The sequence below is a fragment of the Culex quinquefasciatus genome, chromosome 3, assembly GCF_015732765.1.
Source record: "Culex quinquefasciatus strain JHB chromosome 3, VPISU_Cqui_1.0_pri_paternal, whole genome shotgun sequence".
Taxonomy (NCBI): domain Eukaryota; kingdom Metazoa; phylum Arthropoda; class Insecta; order Diptera; family Culicidae; genus Culex; species Culex quinquefasciatus.
The window spans coordinates 176,922,222-176,947,899 of NC_051863.1; the positions used below are offsets into that span (position 1 = coordinate 176,922,222).

At 35.7% G+C, this 25,678-nt stretch overlaps 1 protein-coding gene and 1 long non-coding RNA gene across 4 annotated transcripts in view; both read left to right on the forward strand.

Moving 5' to 3' along the window:
• LOC6050221 (retinal homeobox protein Rx) overlaps positions 1-25,678 on the forward strand; it is a 103,011-nt gene that overhangs the window by 38,650 nt on the left and 38,683 nt on the right. The window lies entirely within an intron of this gene.
• LOC119770436 lies at positions 18,238-18,852 on the forward strand. The gene is made up of 2 exons (XR_005278823.1): positions 18,238-18,476; positions 18,535-18,852. It is a non-coding gene; the product is annotated as an uncharacterized LOC119770436 (long non-coding RNA).

Sequence of the window (25,678 nt, forward strand, 5' to 3'; positions counted from 1 at the left end):
TTAAGTGCCAATAACTTTTGATAGGATTGTCAGATCCTTGATGTTTTAGGCTCATTTGAAAGGTCTTTCGATTATCTAACTAACGATGGGTTGCATGATAGACCCGGACATCATTTTTACTGAAATATCTGAGATCCGGCCTCCAAAAAGTGTATAAATAACACTTAAGTGCCAATAACTTTTGATAGGATTGTCAGATCCTTGATGTTTTAGACTCATTTGAAAGGTCTTTCGATTATCTAACTAACGATGGGTCGCATGATGGACCCGGACATCATTTTTACTGAAATATCTGAGATCCGGCCTCCAAAAAGTGTATACATAACACTTAAGTGTCAATAACTTTTGATAGGTTTGTCAGATCCTTGATGTTTTAAGCTCATTTGAAAGGTCTTTCGATTATCTAACTAACGATGGGTTGCATGATGGACCCGGACATCATTTTCATTGAAATATCTGAGATCCGGCCTCCAAAAAGTGTATAAATAACACTTAAGTGCTAATAACTTTTGATAGGATTGTCAGATCCTTGATGTTTTAGGCTCATTTGAAAGGTCTTTCGATTACCTAACTAACAATGGGTCGCATGATGGACCCGGACATCATTTTTACTGAAATATCTGAGATCCGGCCTCCAAAAAGTGTATAAATAACACTTAAGTGCCAATAACTTTTAATAGGGTTGTCAGATCCTTGATGTTTTAGGCTCATTTGAAAGGTATTTCGATTATCTAACTAACGATGGGTCGCATGATAGACCCGGACATCATTTTTACTGAAATATCTGAGATCCGGCCTCCAAAAAGTGTATAAATAACACTTAAGTGTCAATAACTTTTGATAGGTTTGTCAGATCCTTGATGTTTTAAGCTCATTTGAAAGGTCTTTCGATTATCTAACTAACGATGGGTTGCATGATGGACCCGGACATCATTTTCATTGAAATATCTGAGATCCGGCCTCCAAAAAGTGTATAAATAACACTTAAGTGCTAATAACTTTTGATAGGATTGTCAGATCCTTGATGTTTTAGGCTCATTTGAAAGGTCTTTCGATTACCTAACTAACAATGGGTCGCATGATGGACCCGGACATCATTTTTACTGAAATATCTGAGATCCGGCCTCCAAAAAGTGTATAAATAACACTTAAGTGCCGATAACTTTTAATAGGGTTGTCAGATCCTTGATGTTTTAGGCTCATTTGAAAGGTATTTCGATTATCTAACTAACGATGGGTCGCATGATAGACCCGGACATCATTTTTACTGAAATATCTGAGATCCGGCCTCCAAAAAGTGTATAAATAACACTTAAGTGTCAATAACTTTTGATAGGATTGTCAGATCCTTGATGTTTTAGGCTCATTTGAAAGGTCTTTCGATTATCTAACTAACGATGGGTCGCATGATGGACCCGGACATCATTGTCATTGAAATATCTGAGATCCGGCCTCCAAAAAGTGTATAAATAACACTTAAGTGCTAATAACTTTTGATAGGATTGTCAGATCCTTGATGTTTTAGGCTCATTGGAAAGGTCTTTTGAATACCTTTCTGAAAATGTATAACATGACAGGGTTTCTTACAAAAACCACCCTTTTTACAATCTTCCGGACATACGCCAAAATCGTTTTTTTAGCATAACTTTTGAAGTACTTTACTAAACTTCATAATTTTCAATAGGGACTTATGGGACCCCAAGACGAATCGAATGAGACCAAAACGGTCCAAATCGGTTAAGCCAGTGCTGAGATAATCGAGTGCATATTTTTTGGTGCACAGACCCACATCCCTACACACACACACACACACAGACATTTGCTCAGAATTTGATTCTGAGTCGATAGGTATACGTGAAGGTGGGTCTACGAGGTCAAATTAAGAAGTTCATTTTTCGAGTGATTTTATAGCCTTTCCTCAGTAAGGTGAGGAAGGCAAAAAATTGAGTTTTTTCGATTTTATTTTTGTGAGATATTTAGTATTTTCAAAAAACTCTAATAATGAGAAAAAAAGCATACAAAATTTCACTTCGTTTGATACCCATATTGCATATTTTGAATATTTGAGTACCTTAAAAAAAATCAATCACAAATTACCGTATTTTTTCAAAAACACTCAAATTTTCAAAATATACTCATATTACGGAGTGAACGAAGCGAAATTTGGTTTAATTTTTCACATCAATAGGGTTTTTTTTAAATACTCAAAATACCATTTTTTCGATAGTACTCAAATTTTTATTATTTGCAATATTACAAATTATGAAAATCAAACGAAGCAAAATATTGTATGTTGTTTCACTTTATTTAAGCTTTTTTTTTATAAAATAAAAATCTTTTCACAAAATGCCGTATTTTTTGGAAACCCTAAAATTATCAAAATATGCAATATGAATATCAAACAAAGCAAATTTTTCTTTTATTTTTTTACTATACTAGGTATATACAATATGGGTATCAAACGAAGCGAAATTTGGTTTGATTTTTCACACCAGTAGATGTTTTTTTTTTTTGAAAATAGAAGAATTTTCACAAAATACCGTATTTTTCGAAAGTACTCAAACTTACTTAATTTCAATATGGGTATCATGGGATGCGAAATTTTGTATGGTTTTTCATTTTATTCAAGTTTTTTTTATTGTAAAATACTATAATTTTCGCAAAAAACCAAAATACTCATTTTTAAAAAAATTGCAATATGGGTATCAAACGACGTAGCATACACAATTTAAATGTATGTATGAAGCATGAATAATTTCGCTTCTCTTAATACCCATATTGTATTTGTATATGTATTTTCAAAAAAAATGTAATTTGTGAAAATTTTGTAAATATTTTAATCTAATCTAATCGAACACAAGCGCAGCCAGTCCGAAGAAAGCATCCTGGAAGAACTTGTGGTTAGATTACGCCCCAGTTCTTTCTTGTCAATATTAATTATTGCAGTACACTTGAGTAACCCCGAAGATGTATTGCAAAAATTAAAGCGGCCAGGCCTACTGCGTTGCATTAACCGCAGAGACAGATTCTGTGAACGGAGCACGTCTCACAGAATCAACAGGGGAGGAAGGATGCGTGGACATACCGTACCAAACGCTCCGGATCAGTTGTGGTTGGGTGTGTTAGTGTAATTTTGGCAAATAATAATATTTTTATGGAGTTAGGGCGAGAAGGGGGGGGGGGAGAAAATTGGGTTTGGAGAAAGGGAAGGGCTATATCATTTAATTAATAGAATCTCGCTTTTATAAGGGAAAAATCATCTGTTAAATAATGATTAATGAAAAGGAATGATCTCACCAAATTAGGATTCTTCAGCTCAAGCTATCAAAATATGCCACTTGATTCGCAATACTTTTGAGACTTCTGGACTTGATCAGCTAATGACGGACGGTAAATTCTAGCTGCTGGAAGAGCATCTGGGACAGGAACGATGGCATCTTCATGATTACAACCAACTGATGGACTGGTGATCCTGCCGTTCTTTCCTTTCAACTTGGTCGAGCATATTTGGCAATCACTGGTACTTGCCATCACCAAAAATGTGGACCGAATCTTCGTAGTTTAACACGAAAGAAAGTAAATCGTTTTAAGGGAATTAATCGGGAAACGCAAGAGCTGTCACAATTTTTAGCACCGTAAAATTTTCACATTCGATCTCGCGCATGGCTACTTCGATCTCCCTTGTGAAAATTTTGTAAATATTTTGCAAAAAAACTCTAATAACATGAAAAACAATTGCAAATTTGAAAAAAATAGCATGTCAAAAAAATTGTGAATATTTTAGTATTTAAAAACTCTAATAATGAGAAAAAAGCATACAAAATTTCACTTCGTGTAATACCCATATTGCATATTTTAGATATTTGAATATATTCAAGAAAAATACGATATTTTGTGAAAATTTAAGCGTTTTCGAAAAAATTACGGTATTTTGTGAAAATTTTAGTATTTAAAAAAAATAATAAAGAGAAAAAAGCGTTCAAAATATCGCTTCGTTTATAGCATATTTTGAATATTTGAGTAATTTCGATAAAATACGGTAAATTATAAAAAAAAATCAAAAAAAAATCTATTTAACATTTTTTTTTTGTTGATCAATTTTGTTGTAAGACACATTATCAAAATATTCTCAACACACACGCCAAGCTCGATTGATTTCGCAAAATCGGCTCTACTCTTGCATCACAAAGCGCCTATCCGTCTATCCTTTCCGGGTTCATCGTGAAACGGTTGATGTCACCATCACCCCCACCCGCAACGTCGTCGACGGCGACGACGACTATGTCGCCGACCAGGAATTCAATCAACGCTGATCAAACCTCATTTCCTGTCATCTGGAATAGGCCGGCCAGAGATAATTTAAATCGAAATTAATAGTAATTATAATCTTCGCCTCGTCAACAAAATACAAACGCACACTCATGTAAGATCACATCAGTTGGTATTAGTGCGTGTGCGTGTGTGTCAAACGGAGGGCGTTTCCGAACGTCACAACCGAGAAATGATGATGCTGCACGAGGGCGTTCGCCCTCCTCTCGAAAGGGTGGTTTGTTTGTTTTGCCGTTCGTGTATGTGCGTAACGCACACACGCACAGACACACGCTCACACCCTCGCAAAACTGATCATCCGCGCCGTATCGCACGGTGAAGAGGGTAAATTATCCTCTTCAGACCACACTTAATAACAGTCAGTCACAGCTCATGTAGAACCCCCTCTTGCAAGTACTCACCCTCGTAGGTCGACATGAACTTCGAGTACGACCCGAACGGGGTTGTTTGTTGGGCTGAGTTTGAGGAATTATCAAATTTTAAAATGAAATTCATCGTAAATTGTAGATGAGATCATCACATTATTTTTTTTCATCACAACTTATATTGATTGACTTTTCTGTTTAAAAAACAAATTTTGCTCCCATTTCAAAATCACCTCCTGCTCGGGTCACCTCGACCCAACTTTATCGTTCAAACCCAACGCCAAACGAGGAAGGAGGGACGTTTTTCAGATGGTCGTAATTGAGTTTTCAATTTACCATCATATGAATACGATTAACAAACTCCCTAACCTGCTGTGGCAACCCTCTCCTCCCCCTTGATGACTCTAAATGACGCCAGGTCGAGCACATCGTAGTAGGTGGCGCGGGCGCGCCCGTCCTGACGAAGAGGTGATCAAAGTAACCGTTTTACCCTACATTTATCTCGGGACCAGTCAATCCGGCCGGGAAGTCACCGGTTGATTGGAGATGTAAACTTGGCGTTTAGCCGCGGGGCTCCGGACGGTGGAAGTTATTAATATTTTGTTACGAGAGTTGCCGATTTCGATTACTGCACGCTGGGTTGGACTGCACGGTGGGTGTTTTTAGGGGGTGAAAATGGACAGAATTATTTGGTTTAGAATAAAATTATCTAATTATTTGCAATTATTCATTGAATTTTTCAAAATTTCAAAATATTTTTAAAAGAGTCCACCATTTCATAATATTGTTATCTAATGAATGACAAAAGATCGAATGCCAAAAGGTCGAATGGACAAAAGTTCAAAAATAGACAAAAGCCGAACTGACCAAACGTCAAAAGGTGAAAAGGTCGATAGTTTTTTAAACCTTCAATCATTAATACTTTTGATACAATTATTAAATTTGATTTTGGCTTTTGAGTTTTCAAGGCACTTATTAATGGAAGTGATAAACACTTTGATAAATATTTTCTATGGCCTAATCATTGACCTATGTAAATAACTGTAAATAAGTGTTTTTAAAAATTGAAAAACACTAAAAAAATTTACAACCTTCCCGTTTTCTTTTAAAGATTAGTTTTCTTTATAGAATTTAAAAAAATCTTCAAATATTTGAGATGAAGGACTATTTTTTAAGAAATAAAGAAATTAATAATTGTTAATTAATGGAAAACTAACACAATACTTTAGAAGCATGTTTTTCCAAAAAATCTATTCATCATTTTAAAAAATGGAAAAAAATAGAAAGAAGTTTGTATGTCCAAAAAAATCAAACCATCCACATTAACGACCCCCGGGTCTTTTGTGGTCTCTATTGCAAGTTTCTGCTCGAACCTAGGAGTCCGAAGGCTTGAATGGGGAGAGCACCCAAACCTCTTTCTACTCCAAGGAACCTTCCACCCCAGTGTTTAAACTGACGACCTTTGGATTGCGAGTCCAACCGCCGCCAGCGATTCCACCGGAGTAGGCTTGGTTTGGTGTGTTGTTTGTACTTATGGCATGGAGACGACTCCAACACCTGGAATGACTTAACGGCCTAACAACCAAGGCCGGGACCGTCATTTTACTTCCTCATCCGATAGAAGGTTGTATGTCCACACATGTTTAAAAACATTTATTCTATTTGGAAAAAAAATCGCGAGTATACTCCAGAATATTTTTCACTTTTTCCACATTCGACATTTTGTCCTTTCGACGTTTTGTCAATTCGACCTTTTGTCCACTTTCAACCTTATTTCGACTTTCGACCTTTTGACATTCGACCTTTTGACATTCGGCCATTTGTCTTACACCCAATTCCAACTATTTTCAGTTGATTTCAATCAAAATTTTGAATCTTAAAAAAATTGCCTCTCAGATTTTATGGACCGATTTTAAAGGGGGTGAATGTCGTCATAATCTTTCAAAAATATTTGCAACGTCCTTATTGTACAAGCTAAAACAAAATATATCTCAAGTTTATGTTCCTTGGTTAAAATTTCAAGCAATATTAAAAAATTTGCAACATAAAGTTGTCAGACACGTATTTTTATTTAGAAATTAGGAAGGTTCTAGCTTGGATCCAAAAAATATTTAATTAAAACAGTAAATTATTTTTTAAATATATTTTTTACATTTTTGGGTTCCCAAAATGCTCTTTATGAAAAAAAGCAAAACTTTTGACGTGTGAAAACTTATTGAATTTCGCTGTTATTTTTTTTTTTTTTCTAAAACTAATTTTTATGTGAATTATGAGAAGTTTTTCAGGAAATCGTTTAAATTATTTCTAGACATTATGCTATTTGATTCACATGTGATTGAAACGGCATTTGACTATTTGATAAGACCTTTCCAAAACTCATGCCAGATTTTTCAATCTTGAAGCTATTTTTCCTCAAAAAAATAACTCATTGTTACCATTCATTTGGGTCCAAGAGAGTTACAATTCGGTTGAAACGATTGCTTGGATTAAAGTTTACTTTTTCGTATGGGAAATGATATTGTTTTTTACTTTGGCCTATACAACTTTTTGTTTAATTCATTCAGGCCTTAAACATACTGAAATTTCTAAACAATGGCTCTGCAAAACCATTTACAATCTCATAATATGTTTTCCAAAAAAAAAAAAAAAAAATGGGACCGGCAAGGTTTTTAAGTTTTGTATCCCTGATATAGCCAGGGTCAGAGAAAGTGTCGAAGGTGTGACCGATAAAAAATCAAATTTTAGGGTCAGTTTTCGTATCACAATTTTTCAAAGACATCAAAATCCAAACATGACAACCGACTTAAAAAAATACTTGCAGAAAATTTAGAAGGATTTATCAACTCTTTTGTAGAGTAATTTAGGGGATAAATAACAAAATATATCGTAAGTTCCCGTAATTTTGAAGATATTAAAATTTCTTCAACAAAAATCTTGGTGCAAAAGCCCTGGTTGATGTGCACCTTTAATCAACATTTGAAAAATTTATAACCTTGAGCTTCAAAATATTTGTTTGTAAGTTGTTATAAATTAGAAATTAATTATGGCAAAATATTTTTCTTTTTTTTTGTCAAATAGCAGTTTAACAACTAGTATTACTGTATGTAATGAAGAACACAGAGATTTAATTGGTTCTATTTTTGCCTCATGACTTTCAAAATGAAATTTAAGCATTAATATTGTCTGTTCTGGATTCGTAAAAACGTCTCTAACCTATTTTAAAAGCAGTATGGCTAAAATAATACCGTAGTGATTTCTGGGTTTTTCACTTTTTTATCTTTGCTTAATTATGCTTTTACAAAATAAAGAATTCAAAATATTTTTTTTTATTAAAAATCAAAAACTATTCGAAAAAAGGATGTACAAAAAGGATTATTTAATGTAAGGAAAGAGGAAAAAATCTATTTGAAAATATCGGAAAATTGCTCTTGTTTGTTTAAACACACATTTAATCTTGATTCTTCAACCAATCCCACTGTCCACGCAAAACACCCCGACCAAAAAAGGTCTGCCGTAATTGATTTTGAGCACATTACCTCGAGCAAAAATCACGACCGTCAGATTCGTCACTTTCCCCGCCACGTAAATACCGTGTTTACATCTGTCACCATATTTCGACCAATGCAATCTCACCCTCTTTTTTCATCTTTTTAAAATAAACTGACACAATGTTTTGAAGTTGTTGTCGTTTAACGTGATTCAATTTGGCAGCCTAATTTTCTCTTTTTTTTATTCTCTCGACTTCATAATCGTCTGTTTGAGTGGAATTGACTTTTGTTGATTTGGGCATTTTTATTGAATTATTAGATTTTTCTAGTTAGACTAAATTTGATACAATTTCGTCCCTTTTTCAAAAGTTAGCCAATATTGATATTGATTTTCCGCGAACGCGAAGCTCGCAAAAGGTCACCCACAGGGGGTACACCTTTCGTGTACTTTTTCGAACGTTATTGGCTCGAATCCGAGTATGCGAACTTTAGCCACGCAGTGATATATGTTGCATGTATTGATTTCATGTCAATATTGATTCCACCTCCCCCCCCCCCCCCACCCCCGTCGCACACGTGTGTGCGGGCACCAAGTGCATCATGTTTCGTGTTTTGCTCGCAAATCAGAAAATCGCAGTTTGCTCACTTTGCGAAATTGGAATTTCGAAACCAACGTGTTTGAGGGCAGGTCGTGCACGCAATAAAATGATGATCACACGTGCTATTTTATAGATTTTGAGTAAATTGGTAATAGAAAACCTGATTTGTCAAAAAAATAATAACTTCATGCGATTGCATGTAAAGGAATTTAAATTTAAGGCCGGCTACGAAATTATAAAAAAGTATAAATTGTTTCAAACTTAGATTTATGCTGAAACCCTGCTTCCAATGACTCATTCAGATCATGATGGCCAAAACCAGATGTCATTGGGCATTGTTTTGCTTGTTTGATCGGCATGCATTCAGTGAAAGCCGTGACTTCAAATTGTGGCATGTTTGTTGTGAATATTTTAAACAGATATTAATATCAATAAACATTACTCAATCACACGAATCGTTTTCCCTAAACGATACAACTTCCATTTTCGTTCCAGTTGTATTGCCCTATGCTCATTCCACCAAATAATTGAATGCCAACGATTCCAATTTTCCCAAAACCACATTCCGTTCAACTATAAAGTTACTGCCGTGTGAAGCCATAATTCAATTTCCCCACCCGTTTTTAGTGTTTAACCCATTGCAAAATCAAATCATCTGACTAACACTAGCCGCGTCCGTGTAGGCACCCCCGGTGATTTGCTCTAGTTAGTTTCTGGGGGGAGAAACTTTTCAAAAAGTCATTTAAATTTCGCCCCCGAAAACCAACCCATCAATTCGCGTCGCCCTGTGACGAGTCGTCGTTTGTGACAAATGTCATCGGGACATGCAAGCTCCAGACACCAAACGCCACAAATCAACAACACGATTTGGCACATTCCGTGCATTTTGGCACTTTAATGGCACCTTCCACCAGGGCGCAACTATAATCTATAACGAGAAATTTGACACCTGTAAAATGGTTTTCAGGTGCCCCCCCCCCCCTCGCGAGGGGGCACACAGTGTAACAAATTAATTTGGGTTCACCACTGACAGGCTGTTTAGTTAAAATGAGGAAGTTTTTTTTGTTGCACGTGTGTTGCAAACATGTTTTTTGAAACATTTGTGCAACTTTAATAAAACAAATCTACTTCCAAAATCATTTCCTTTAAACAAAAAAACAACAAAAATCTGTGGGAATAAATGGGGTGTGAAAACCCTCCGACATCAGACACCTAATTAGTGCGGTTCGATTGGAGTCGCGTGCGTGATTGATAATGGCATTTCCGTTCGACATGGGGAGGACCGTATCTTAATCCGCCTGTCAAACAGGTTCCCAGTCCCAGGTCAAAGCAAGGCAAGGAAAAGAAATAAGAAGATGGTTTCGACCTTTCTTTTGTGCGCCATGTGGCCAAACGATGGGGGAAAGGAATTTGTCTATCGAACCGGGGATTACAATTAGCCAAACTGTCACTGTCACGTGTGCGTGCGCGCTCTCTCTCGCTCAGGTTTCATGGGTTGGATTTGCCGGTGGTGGTGCTGGGAAGATTACAGGAGATTTGGGGGATGGAGCGGATCAATTTATCGTGGGAATATTTTTGGATCTTGGGGGATCTTTTTGGTCATTTTTAAAACTTGATTGATTCAGTTTGCATATTTTTTTAAATTTTTCTGGCAATCAAATTCTTGGAAACCGTGTAAAACGGGAAATTTCCCCATGCCTTAACATTTGGCAAATTTCGTGAAATGCTGCAGAATATGATTTAGTCAAATGACAAATTGCTTCTCAGTGAATTTAAGCTTTGATGTTTGCTTCGCTTCACAAAAATTTTAACAAGCATTTTGGAAGAAGTTTCCAAATTAAAAAAAATGCATGGCAGATTTACAATAATTTTTAAAGAAATTGTTAACTATATTATTTTACAAAATGCATAAAGAAAATGTTTATTTCAAGCAAAATTTCTTTATTCTACAAAATTCCAATAAAAATGTAAAATAAAGTAATTCAACACAATAATTTAAAAACTCTCAAATAAATTTGAACTTAGTCAATTTATTAAAATAAAGATTAAAAAGTTGTTTGATTATAGAGAGTGATTATAGAGCAATTCTCTCGAAATCTAAGAGAATTGCTCTATAAATTAAGTTATTGAAATAGAAAATGCAATACAAATTAACTTATATTTTAGCTAAGACATTGCTAAAATATAAGTTAATTTTCAAGTATATCAACAAAATTAAAAAAAGTGTTTCGCCTATTTATTATTTTTTGGATAACTCAAATTTCTATATTTCTGAAATTTATGAAATCAAACAAAATTTTAACGTGCATTTTTACTGATTGTACCTTTGATAAGCAATTTGGAAGATATTTTAGCAGCTTAAATTTTCTAAAATCTCTGTAGAATTAAACTAGCTGTATCACAAATTCAACCAATACCAATACAATTTTTTTTCTTAAATAAATAATTGTGTCAGAGGGTTTTATTTGGCATCTTAAACTACTGTTATTTTTTTAAGACATCTTTCTATTTTTAACTACGCTTAAATAACAAATTTGTACGATTATTTTGAGCAGAGTTTAGAGCATTGCAAAGTTGCCGTGAAATTCTTATGTTTTGTAATTGGCACGCCGTGAAACTTAATTTTTTTTTGCTGGGTAAAATCACTCATTAAAAATAAAAGAAATCACTGTATCTGATACAGAAATTTTAAAACAAGTTTGGTTAATTTCCATTTTATTCGTTGTACGTTACAAACAAATACTTTCTAAAAAACAAATCATAAAAATTAATTTTCAATTATTTAAAGATAACTTTAATGTATAAAAGTTTCAAAACTTTTTTTGCATTTATTTAAGGAAAAAGTGAAATTAAATTGAAAATTGTTTGCATTAGTATGATGAAAGCTTTATCTTGAGTTACTTTTAGATTTGAAAAAAACCTTTTCAATTATAATAACAACAAAATTTTTAAGATTTATCACAAACATAGGATTTTTTGGCAATTTAATCCTTAATTTAAAATATTTAAATATTTCAGTGAATAATTATTTTTTTCATTATTTGCAATTTGATTTGAAACATTAAAACTAAAAATTTACAAAATTTTGGATTTTATTTTATGATGTTGTATCATATATAAAATAAGAAATATTTCATTTATATAATTTTATATTATTCCGTACAATTCTTACTAAGCAAAAGCATTTCATTTCGACAGACAACTTCGTACAATTTTGGCAGCTGTCCATACAAAAAGGCTTTTTAAATGTACAAAAATCACTATCTTATGACCGCTTTTTCTGATCAATTTGGTGTCTTGTTCAAAGTTGTAGATATCGTTTAGAACTTCTCAGAAAAATTTAACCCATTTCTAATTTCGACTTTTCATACAAAACATTGAAATCCGAAATTAACAATTTATAAAAAAATATCATTTTTGGCTTTCATAACAAATTTAATAACAAGCCATTGTTTCGACATTTGAATGAAAAAAGTTTTTTTGAAATGCATTTAACCCTAGTTCAGTTGCTTTTCAATCATTAGTTAAATAAAAAAAATAACAGTTTTGGACATCGAAATTTCACTGAAATTCAATTTTTTTTAATTTACCCAAACATGCTTAAAATATTTGAGTAGATTGCACTTAAATTTCCATTGATAATTTTAACTTAAAAATAATACATTTGCCCCCTGATGTTTTGGGCCAATTTTGAATACTTTAAATAAAATTTGTACCAGCCTTATCGTCACTTAAAAAATCGTCGCTATTTTTGTGGCGCATAAAAAATATTTTTTCTTATTTGATTTTCTTTAAGAGGCTGTATCTCAGCAACCATTGCACAGTGGGCGAAATGGAACCCAAAATCGGACTTAATTGAACGCGGCTGGTTCCCTGGTATGAAAAATAGTGTTTCTTATGTAAAAAAATCCGGGAAATCGATTGGTGATGGTTTCATCCACCGCACAAAACGGCAAAGGGTCCATTTTGCCCCAAAGGCCCATTTTTTTACATTTTTTCTTGAAAATCGGTCTGTATTTAGAGCGGAGGCTTTAAGCGGCCATCCAAAATGCACTTAACTTATGTGAAAATGTCCCAGGAATCCAGTAAAAATAATCACTTCACCGCAAAAATCATCTAGGGTCCATTTAACCCAAATTCCGCTATAAAAGCATTTTTTGGCCATTTTCAAATGTTAGGTCAGATTTTACAAATCTGAAAATAATTTTATCGTAAAGATCAGAAAATTTGACATAAGAATGACGATTTGCACTTGATAGTTTAACACATTTATGTTGATAAAAATAAAAATTATGTAAAAGGCAGTTTATTCTGCGTTTGGGAAATTGGGCCAAAACTGATTCTTCAATCTTTTTATTTAGCTTAATTCCTATATCAAAATAAATGTATTTAACTATCAAGTGCAAATCGTCATTCTTATGTCAAATTGTCTGATCTTTACGAAAAAAATATTTTCAGATTTGTAAAATCTGACCTAACATTTGAAAATGGCCAAAAATGCTTTTATAGCGGAATTTGGGTTAAATGGACTCAAGATGATTTTTGCGGTGCAAGTGGTTATTTTTACTGGATTCCTGGGACATTTTCACATAAGTTAAGTGCATTTTGGAAGGCCGCTTAAAGCCTCCGCTCTAAATACAGACCGATTTTCAAGAAAAAATGTAAAAAATGGGTAATTGGGGCAAAATGGACCCTTTGCCGTTTTGTGCGGTGGATGAAACCATCACCAATCGATTTCCCGGATTTTTTTACATAAGAAACACTATTTTTCATACCAGGAAACCAGCCGCGTTCAATTAAGTCCGATTTTGGGTTCCATTTCGCCCACTGTGCATTGGTTCAATTGTCCAATGTATTTTAAGCAAATTTGAAGAACATTCTCTAACTTTCTGAAAATTTTACATGTTAAAAAATCCTCATTTTATCGAAATAAAAGGTGGCATATTGAATGGAAAGTAATATTTGATTAAAAATTTTATGATGCATCTTAAAATAACATCAAGAAAGGTTCTTTTATCCAAGTTATTAATAAATTACATTATTTTTGAAAAAATTGCAACACTGTCAAATGAAATTTGACCAAATTGTTTCATAACTAATTTTTTGTGATCTAAAACATCCAAAAATGATTTTTTTTTTAAATAATGAGTGTAAGTTAGAATTAAAAAATGACTTATTTCATTGTATTTTTTTTTTGCTTTAAATGTATAACTTTGCAGGGGACACAGAATTGATCAGAACATCCGTTCTCAAGATACAGAAATTGTATATTTTAAAAGCCTTTTTGTATTGTCAACTGCGAAAAATGTAAGAATTGACGAAAAATTTATGCAAAATGTCTTCCTTGAACATGAAAAAGTTACACAGAAAAAAATGATGGTAATATTCATCAGGAAATGGTGACAGATTTTGTGTCCAAAAAAAATAATTAATTTTACCCCAAAAAATCTGCAAATTTTTTTCTCATTCTTGGGAAAATTGCTCGATTGTTACAAGAACCAAAAATTTCAAAATTAAGCAAATTGCCGATAAGTTTCTGGAAATTTCAAGAGATGAAAAAAGTCATCAACAGAATTGCTTTTGTTTTTCAATTTTTAAGTGAATAGATCAATATTTTAACCCTTTTGGTGCTTAATTTTTAGATTAATTTACAGATACCATTTTACTTTTACTTTCCTGCTTTGGATATATTGATTTGCTATTTTTTATATAATTGAAAGCTTTTTATATTGATCATATAAACTTCCTGTCTACAAACTATATTTTCCTCAAGTATTACACAGATCAAAAACAAACGCTGTGGTCACCCTTCGAAAAAAAAAACTCCTCATGAAACGCACAGCAAAGTTCACCACAATTTCATTTTGATTGCTTTTACCGGAGAAAAGATGTTTACCGTCGTGCCAACCCCGCCCAATTCGGTTCAAAGACTTTTTTTGCTCGGCAAACACTCAGTTGCGTGAAAAAAAAACTTCATTTGGAATATCTGGTCTAAATGTCAAGGATTTTGACATTTTTTTTTTAGAATTTATTGATTATTCGAGAAAACCCCATTTTCTTTTTTTTCTGAAGAAAAGTGTAAACACCCGCAGACTTTTGCCGGGAAATTGAATAACGCGTAAATCGTGGCGCGGTGTGGTCTGCGCGCAAATTTGCGGAAGGATTCTTTACTCGCTCGAGGAATCTTCGACAATAATACGGTCTTCCTACATAGGGAAGAGATCGATCCCAAATGCGATTTAGTGCGAAGAGGAACTCCGAGAATGCTCCACGAGGGGGAGGAAATTCGACGATTTTTTTCAGGATTTGGATCCAGGAAGGACGAAAAGGATTCCAAGCACGAGATTGAGATTAAATTACGCTTGAAGCTTGCCGCCGATTTTGTGCGGTTTAAGGGTTGAGGTCTTGGTTGAACTATGGCAGATATTGTAGAGGGAAGTAACTTTGGTAAAAATATTAAATGAAACAGTTTTCCAAAATAATCCCACCCAATTGTAACAACATCCATACAAATCGTCTAGTGCCGCTCAAGGACTCAAAGCGCAATGAAGTGGCCTAATCCTGGTTTGATTGTTTCGACAGTAATTGCCATCGAACACATGTTTTCTCACATGATTATTAAGGATCAGCAGCGATGATTCGATTTGGGTTCACCCTTTTTTTCCCCCTTTCGTCCGCATGAACTGAAGGATGAGTGATGTTTTATGGTCGTCTGTTCAGTCCAATCGGGGCGTGAAAAAGGGCTCAGGGTAATTAGCTTCGACCTCGTTCCGGGCCCAAGTGAGCAGCTGCTTTCTTCCCTACCAGTCTCTGCTTGAAGGGGGAAATTGATTGGAAAAACTGTCTGAGTGATTTTGAATGATAGAGAATGATGATTTCATTATTCCACAATTGACTAGAAATTGCCCCAAAACCGCTTTTAAGGCACCATCACTAGTCAAGTGTGTTTGTGCGCGCGCTCTAGTTAGAATATAGTTTTGATAAAATAATAAACTGCTTCCGTGCACGCTTATTTTCACCACCCCTCAAAAAGCTGTGCCATAAGGGTCATGGTATATCGCAATATAAACATATCAACCCCCCCGCACCTCAACCCGCGTTCCACTGACTCACACCTGTTTAAGTACAATTACAGGTGCCAGGAAGGAAGGGGGTGGTGGTGGTGGGAGGTGAATTACGCAGCACGCAAACTGGCGGCGACACTAATTAATTTAATTATTTCAACTAATGTGACCCATTTGGAGATGGGTATCTCTCTCGCCGTACATAAGGTCGCCAGCTGGTGCAAAAAAAATGAAAATAAAGCAGTCCTATCAAAGTGCCCGTTAAACTGCCTCTAAGCATGGAAGTGCTGAAAGGCCAGTAAAAAAAAACTTTTGGTTGAGCACTTGGGGTGAGCTAAGGGTTATCTTAAAAAGTGGTTCATGTTACTATACTTTTTTTTTTGCTGTCGTGTATCGTGAAACTTTGTTTTAACAAGACCGACGGTCTAATTGCTTGACCGAAGCTGACGACACGAATTCTGATCGGGGTGTTGTGGTGCAGATGTGACGAGGGGTCTTTCAACGATTTTTTTTGTTTGCATATGCAATCTATAAAAAAAACAAACACAATTATTTGAAAATTTAATTTAGGAAATGGCACTCTGACTCTGACACAGCAAAAAAAAAATTAGGAAGTTTTAATATATAAGATAAAGTGAAATTTGACATAAACTTATGAAAGCTTTACCAGTTTCTTATTCAAATCTAACATTTTTTGACACAAAATCATGCTTGAAAGATTCGTAATTAATAAAATATGTAATTTTACATCAGGAATTGATATTAGTATCAACTAGAGGTGGGCAAAAAAAGAGCGAGCCGCTCAAAGAGCCGGTTCACTGAAAAGAGCGAAAGAACCGTGGCTCACAAAAAAGAAATTTCGGTCTTTTGAGAGGACCGGCTCAAGATGGCATGATTTTTGTTATAAATATCATTGAATGAATTTCCACAAAAATCAACAAAAAAAAAATATTATATTTGGTTTTGTGAATTTAAAATGCAGTTTCAAATATTTCAATGCTTATAAAAATTAATCCCAAAAGTAAATGATTTTTAAAACAACATGAAAAAACTTTTCACTTTGCAACTAATTGTACATTTAAGTATTTCCGGAATACAAATTTTAGCATTTTCAATTGCATAATTTGTAAAATACTACCAAAAATCTACTGAATAGTTAAGAGATTTTGCAGTAGAGCATGAGCATGAGCATGGTTGACTGCCAATGAGCTGCTACTCCGTTATTGACGGATCAGCTGAAGTTACACAATGAACCAACAGATGAATAGTGGGAGCTAATCATCCTCACTGTATAACCCCTGAAGATCTCTGCTTTAAGTCAATACCGGCGCCCCCCCAAGGAGATGCAGTTCAACAAAGGTAGGAATGTTAGTCCGATAGTTGAAGTTGCAGGCTCATCAGACACAGAGTTTGCCGCTCTATACCTGTTGACACCGCATGAGACCGTTGAATCCACAGCATCTCCTTCAAGCATCACGGGAAGTGGGGGAATTGTGTTAGTAGGGGAAGGAAAGGGAAGGTCAGGATTCATCTTGGTAGATGATATGACCAGAAAGTTAAACAATCGTTGCCTTCCGAGCTACGACGCTATGAGAAGGACTTATCAATCGCGTATTGTTTTACTTCTTACCGCCGGCGTGCCATCCGAGCAACGATGCTTTGGGAAGGACTTTCAAAACGAAATGAATTTTGAATTAACGTATTATTCGGTGATGTACAATTTAGGATAGATCAGGATTCATTTTTGTAAGATGATATAACCAAAAAGTGAAACATTATCGCTGCCTACCGAGTTGCGACGCTTTGAGAAGGACTTATCAATTCCTCAATCGCGTATTATGTTTAACTTCTTACCGCCGGCGTGCCATCCGAGCAACGATGCTATGGGATGGGCTTTCAAAACGAAATAAAAATATAACATATAATTCAACGACGCGAATCTCTATTTCAATGCTTTCCCGATCTATTTCTCTCGGGTTCGCGCGCGCCTATTCACACTTCGATCGATCCAACGAACACCACACGACTGATGGCCCAACTTCTCTGGGCACACTGCGACCCCCTTTTCAATGATTTCGAGAACTTTCTACCACTTTCCTGCGGGCTCGCGCGCGTCGATTCACTCTCCGATCGATCCAACGAACACCACACGACTGATGGCCCAACTTCTCTAGGCACACTGCGACCCCCTTTTCAATGATTTCGAGAACTTTCTACCACTTTCCCGCGGGTTCGCGCGCGCCTATTCACACTTCGATCGATCCAACGAACACCACACGACTGATGGCCCAACTTCTCTGGGCACACTGCGACCCCCTTTTCAACGATTTCGTGAACTTTCTACCACTTTCCCGCGGGCTCGCGCGCGTCGATTCACTCTCCGATCCAAGGGGAAAACCACTCTGCTCATTGCCCTCGAGTAGGCTGTGCCCTAAAGTTGCCCAAATGTGCCCGAAGGTGCCCGATAGAGCCCTGAAGCCAAGAAAAAAACAAGACGGTGCATAGCAACCGTGTTACAATATTTGTTTATAGTTTTACAATCCTGTCAGCGTAAACGAGTAAATCAATTTCATGTTTTTTATTCTGGACGTTATAGTTCTAGTGCTGCGGAATTTGTTCATTTCTTTGTTGGTAAGAAGCATTAAATAAACTATAGAATGTTATTTAATAAGGTACTTTGCCCTTTCAGGAAAAAAGATAGAATAAATCTCGTAAAACCAAACACACTTGGAATAAACCGTGGAATAAACTTACTGGAAAAGTTTGTAATTATATTCGAAGCTAGGAAATCAATCCCCCGAAGGAAGTAATTCCGGTCCCGCCCTAGGTTCCTCTTAGGTCCCGATCAGCCAAGCACCCAGCTCATCCTGTTAACAAATAACTCGGCGATGACCCTGGCTGGTTCAAGAGTTGTTCCATGTGGCCAAAAATACGCCCTGTTTATTGGGTATTTCGACGAAATGATCACCTATCGATATTTATCAATTCAATAAAATTTTATGGAAAATAAAAGAAAACTTGTTTTAATAATGGTTTAATGATGAATTCTCTAATTTTCACTAATCCGAAACGGAAATCCGTTCCAATTAACAGGCTTTCGCAACGCAACAGGGTGTAACGAGACATAAACAATTTCTAGACCTCTAACCTCGTTCGTACTCTTTTTAATTTTTCCCACAAAAAACTACATCAGAAATTTGCCATTAATTTTATTCAAGTACAAATAAAAAGTCATATTTCAAAATGAAGCTCTTCCAAAGCCGAGTTCAGAAATATGGAAATTTAGCTTCAATTGATCCTCAGGACCGAGCTGTTTTCCTGCATCTAGAAAAGATATGCGGGTTAAATAATTATAAAGTCATAGTTTAAAATTACTTTCCTTTGAACATACATAAAATTTGTTTCCATAATTGATCTTGAATAAGAATGCCTAGATTAGTAATTCATCTTGAAGATTTGTTGTAAGATTTTCCTCAGCTGAAGAATAAATATTTTCCATGTTTTCATTACACACACATGATCTAAACAATGTTAACATAATGATTTTACGAAAAAATACAATGGTTTAGAACACAACTCATTTAAATGAACAAATGCGCTTGCACCCAGGAAAAGTACTTCTAAAAACTTAAAATGTTTTGGACAGAATCCTGAAAACTTTGATATTTTGATTTGGATTTTCACATTGAAAGAAATGTGCCCGAACACTTGCCCATATGAGCCCGAAGGTGCCCAAAGGTGCCCGAAAGTGCCCGAGAACGTGCCCGATGGTGCCCAGGGCTCTTTGATGAGAGTGGTTTTCCCCTTGCTCCGATCGATCCAACGAACACCACACGACTGATGGCCCAACTTCTCTAGGCACACTGCGACCCCCTTTTCAACGATTTCGAGAACTTTCTACCACTTTCCTGCGGGCTCGCGCGCGTCGATTCACACTTCAATCGATCCAACGAACACCACACGACTGATGGCCCAACTTCTCTGGGCACACTGCGACCCCCTTTTCAATGATTTCGAGAACTTTCTACCACTTTCCCGCGGGCTCGCGCGCGTCAATTCACTCTCCGATCGATCCAACGAACACCACACGACTGATGGCCCAACTTCTCTAGGCACACTGCGACCCCTTTTCAATGATTTCGAGAACTTTCTACCACTTTCCTGCGGGCTCGCGCGCGTCGATTCACACTTCAATCGATCCAACGAACACCACACGACTGATGGCCCAACTTCTCTGGGCACACTGCGACCCCCTTTTCAATGATTTCGAGAACTTTCTACCACTTTCCCGCGGGCTCGCGCGCGTCGATTCACTCTCCGATCGATCCAACGAACACCACACGACTGATGGCCCAACTTCTCTAGGCACACTGCGACCCCCTTTTCAATGATTTCGAGAACTTTCTACCACTTTCCTGCGGGCTCGCGCGCGTCGATTCACACTTCAATCGATCCAACGAACACCACACGACTGATGGCCCAACTTCTCTGGGCACACTGCGACCCCCTTTTCAATGATTTCGAGAACTTTCTACCACTTTCCCGCGGGCTCGCGCGCGTCGATTCACTCTCCGATCGATCCAACGAACACCACACGACTGATGGCCCAACTTCTCTAGGCACACTGCGACCCCCTTTTCAATGATTTCGAGAACTTTCTACCACTTTCCTGCGGGCTCGCGCGCGTCGATTCACACTTCAATCGATCCAACGAACACCACACGACTGATGGCCCAACTTCTCTGGGCACACTGCGACCCCCTTTTCAATGATTTCGAGAACTTTCTACCACTTTCCCGCGGGCTCGCGCGCGTCGATTCACACTTCAATCGATCCAACGAACACCACACGACTGATGGCCCAACTTCTCTGGGCACACTGCGACCCCCTTTTCAATGATTTCGAGAACTTTCTACCACTTTCCCGCGGGCTCGCGCGCGTCGATTCACTCTCCGATCGATCCAACGAACACCACACGACTGATGGCCCAACTTCTCTAGGCACACTGCGACCCCCTTTTCAATGATTTCGAGAACTTTCTACCACTTTCCTGCGGGCTCGCGCGCGTCGATTCACACTTCAATCGATCCAACGAACACCACACGACTGATGGCCCAACTTCTCTGGGCACACTGCGACCCCCTTTTCAATGATTTCGAGTCTACTGAATAGTTAAGAGATTTTGTATAAAAATTAATCTGTTTGATATAAATCGTTTATAGACTTTATCGATTAAATCAGAACATAGAAAAAAGTTCACAGAATGTTTTCTTCAAATAAATTATCGACATTAGCTCAATGCTTGCAGAAATAAGCACAATTTTAAAACTTATAGCAATTTTTCCGACAACCTCGATTTAAGTTTGGATACCATTCAATTACTCGAATGTTTAGGTTCGAGTAGAAATCTTGACATAGAGACCGCCAAGACCTATGGTTTTCAAGGGCATCTTCTCGTTTTAATTTTTAGTCAGTTTTAGTTAGTCAAATAATTTGTAAAAGTCCAATGTGAAATAACTTATGAAATCACACGATTCTTTAAAAAAACTTTTTCATCCAAATATTGAAAAAGAGCGAAAGAGCCGGTCAAAAGAGCGGCTCTTTTTAATGAGCGATCGAAAATGAGTGGCTCCTAAAACAGAGCGGGTTTGCCCACCTCTAGTGTCAACATTATATTTTTCCTTTTGACACATTATTTTAAAGAAAAATTACACAAATATGATGAGATATTAATCCATGAAATTTTCAATTTTACAAATTTTCACTTTTTTTAATAGCATGAAATACATGTGATTTGATAGACAAACTGGTTCTCTCTAAATGATTTCTTTTACAACCACACTGAAAAAAAACATGGTCAAATTACATTTTGTAATGAGTTCGTCATTTATGACACAAAAAATGTGTACCAAAATTTTTTTTACCTCTAAAAATTTTTTAATTTAACAATTTTTAATTGTTTTTTTTTTTGCACAAAAACGTGTAAATTTGGAGGGTGTAATGTTGAAGGTTAAGTATTACCTCTTTAATGATTTAATTTACCCTCAAATACGACTGAAAAAGGACAAAACATTAGAAAAGTGGTAAAAACTCACATTTTAAGAGATAAATTTACACATTTTTTTTACATTAAAAATGTACCACTTCCTAGAAGGAATAGAATCATTTTTTTTACTGTGTAGAGAAGTTGATTTATATCTTGGAAAACTGTTGATTTGATTTCCAATGTTTAAAATGAATCTTTTGTAAAATTTTCCGTTCTGTTACTTACAAATAAGGTTATTTTTTAAATTTAGTTTTACTTTTCTGTAGCCCTTTTAAAATAAGAGACTTTTAATTAAAATTTTAAGGTCATTTGTGATAAAAAAATATCACTAGATGAAAAAAAAGACAGGCCTTATTGGGTGACACCGAGAAAAACATATATTTCATAAATATAAATTTAAAAAAAAAATCAACATTCTGATCATCAAAGCCAAAACAAAAATGCAGAATTTTTTTCAGCTCTTTGTACATATTTTTTCCTTTGTGTTTTTTTGAATTGCCGGAAATTGAACACTTTTTTGGAAATTTTAAAATAATTCTCCATATTCTCTATAAAAAATCTGAAGTGATTTTCGATTCTAAATTGTATTTTGCAAACTAGAAAGTTGTTTTGTTTTTCAATTTGGTAGATAACATGTTTGATTATATCGAAAAGGCCTATTTTTTCGTTAAATTTTCTAGTTTAAAAGATGTTTTAATGAATTGAAATAATCTGATATTCTAAAATACGTATAAAAGAAACTTTAATTTAAGTAATAATAAGTTAATTTAAAAATAAATTTTTTTCGTGTTCTTTTTTTAAAAAAGTTATTTTTTTATTGCCCTAATAAATATTTAACAAATTAAAGTTCAATAATACATAGTTCTGGAAATTTTACTTTCAGTACTAGAAAGCTCAATAACTTGTTCGTGTTTATTTGTCCGTGTACCAATTTTATTTAAAATGTCCTATAAATTCCAACTTTGCTAGAGACTCCATATGATCAGAAATTTGCTTCTCAAGATATAGATTTTCGAAATATTACATTTTGATCCTAAATTATTCTCGTATATTTATCTCATCAATTGAAAGATCGTGTAAAAATCTTTCGATCGAAGTTTGAGTCTGATTCTTGTGTTAATTTTTATTTTAACTGTATCTAAAAGCCCTTAACTTATTTTGCTCTGTTGATATTTAATTCAAATACAGATGTAAGATATTGAAACCTCCTTGAAGTTAAACAAATTGTTACGATTATTCTAACATTTAACTCGTAATGGATGGGTGATACATTGATTTTCACTATCAAAAGTTTTTTTTTTGTTGAAGAATATTACTTAATTTTGCATACAATTTTAATAATGTTTAAGCTGACTAATGTTTCGTGCCAAGTTTTTTTTTTTATTTTCACGATGAACAGCTTTAGATTTAAAAAAACCCAAACATAAAAAATACTCTGACAAGCGTCTTCTAGATACAAATAATCATAAATACAGATTTGGGAGTCGAAAAAGAGAATAATCCAAAATATTATGTTTGAAAACAAGCATGCATGAGCCCCTTGTTGTTAAAACCACCAATGAAAAGGCTTCACTGCACCAACGAATTAGTAGCGTGAGGTGAGCCGCTGTCAGTCGTGATTATTGTTTATGAAATATTTAATTATTGTGTCATTTTCACGAATTAAATTATAAATTATAATTATAACCACCCCTGCGCCCAAACACCTTCAACCCGCACTCACAAAGCCAATAACAAGTGACAAACAACCAGGCCACAGTGCAAAACTTCCATAAAACTGTGTCAAATGTGGAAAAAGGTGCCAGTAAATAACAATCTCGCGCGGGTCGTGTCGCGACCACGAAGAACCATCAGGAAGAGACGTGCTTCGGTTTTTCAGCCATCATCGTCAAGTGCAATTTTCTGACTCTGGAACTGCACTTGAAAGTTTTGAGTGGCACTGTTAAAACAAGTTTTTCAATAATTTTAAACCAACTTTTTTCAAAATTTAACTCGTTATTAATTTTAATTCAATGTGAAAAAAATATCCATTAATTATTTTCTCAGTGCCCGTGAAAACTTTCCGTGCAACTGCAAACACCCTTTTTCCGCCACCCAACCCAACCCAGACAAGTGCATTTCAGGTTGGCTGATGCATGGCGCTTGTTAGTGCAATGTTGTTTATCTGGAACAAGGCACAGGGGCAGGAGAGCGAGGAGGAGGAGGAGGAGGAGGAGGAGGACGAAAGTGGAAAATAATGTATTTATATTGCATTTTTCAATTTTCGTAATTATGTTTTGGTATTTAAATTTCCCATCTTTGCGCGTGCTCTCAGCACGCTTTCTCCTCCTGCATGTATGCAACATGTTTTTTTTTTGCTGTTTTATTGGTGGTGCAAGGTGCAGGAAAGTTGCACTTTTTCACGTGACGTGAGGGTAATTGTGGGGTTGCTTGCGCCGGTCGCGGTGTATTGTTTAGGAAATTAAAGTTGGATTAAAAATTAATTGAGTTAATTTTCAAACGTGGTTATGTGATTTCATCACGTTTTTTGCGAATTTGAAATGCGAATAGAAAATGTTAAAGATGAGTCAAATTTTGTAGAAATATGTTTAAATCATGAAAAATAAACAAAAAATCCAAATAACATAATTTCTTCTTGGGATCTGAAGCCCCTCAGCTGAAACAAAGATGATGGTGCTGGGAAGAAAATGGCTTCTCGCACCCGCGATGGTCAGCTAATCAAAGAGGGCGCTGCTGAAGAACGAGTTCCCGCGTTCGCAGTGCTTGTGGCGATTCTTCCACGCACACTGCGATGGTCACTCACCGAGGTTAATTATTTTGTGTTGTGAGTTCGGTTCGAATTTTGTAGCCCTTCACTTGAATATCTTTTTTTTCGATAATTTTGTTTCATGATTTTGATTTGATTATTGGTTAGAGATCTTTCCCAGATTTATTATGTCTTAAAATAAGACGTAATTTCATGAGATTTTTTTAAAAAAAGTATGTAGATCCATACAAGTCTCCATACAATTTTGGCTGTTGTCCATACAAAAATGGTATGTAAATATTCAAACAGCTGTAACTTTTGAGTGAATTTTCTGATCAATTTGGTGTCTTCGGCAAAGTTGTAGGTATAGGAGCGGCCGTGGCTGACTGGTTACGGTGTTCGCTTTCTAAGCGAATGGTCCTGGGTTCGATTCCCATCTGCTCCCAACGAGAAAGTATAGGAAATATTAATCTTGAAACTCTGAACATGAACGAAAAAATCAAAGTCACCCGAGTCGGGGTTCGATCCCCCGTCCTTTGGATTGGTAAGCAAAAATGCTAACCACTAGGCCATCACGGCTTGGTGAGCGACGTCTGGAATTAGGAATACTGTTACTATCAAACTATATACGCGCTGGGTCCTTGTCCATTTGACAGGGGTTCGGAAGTTCTAAATAACGTTTGAACCCGATTGGTGCAAACGTTCTTCAGGGCGGGGCTTGTCGATAAAAGCTGAGGGACTTCGCTCTCGGCTAGCCAGCGTAGAAATGGGTCACCGAAGCTCGGCAGAGCTAACACCTTCCAAATGCCTATGCGAGTTATTTGCATGTATAGAATGTAGATCTAAAAAATACATGGAAACAACTCAATTTGTAAGAAGCGACCGCGTGGTCCCGTTTGGTTGGTTGCACACACACACACTTCGGCAAAGTTGTAGGTATTGTTAAGAACTTTTGAGAAAACAATAGGTAGACGGAAAAAAATTGCAGATTTTTTAATCAACTTTTTTTTTCGCTAAAACTCAATTTCCCAAAATATTTTT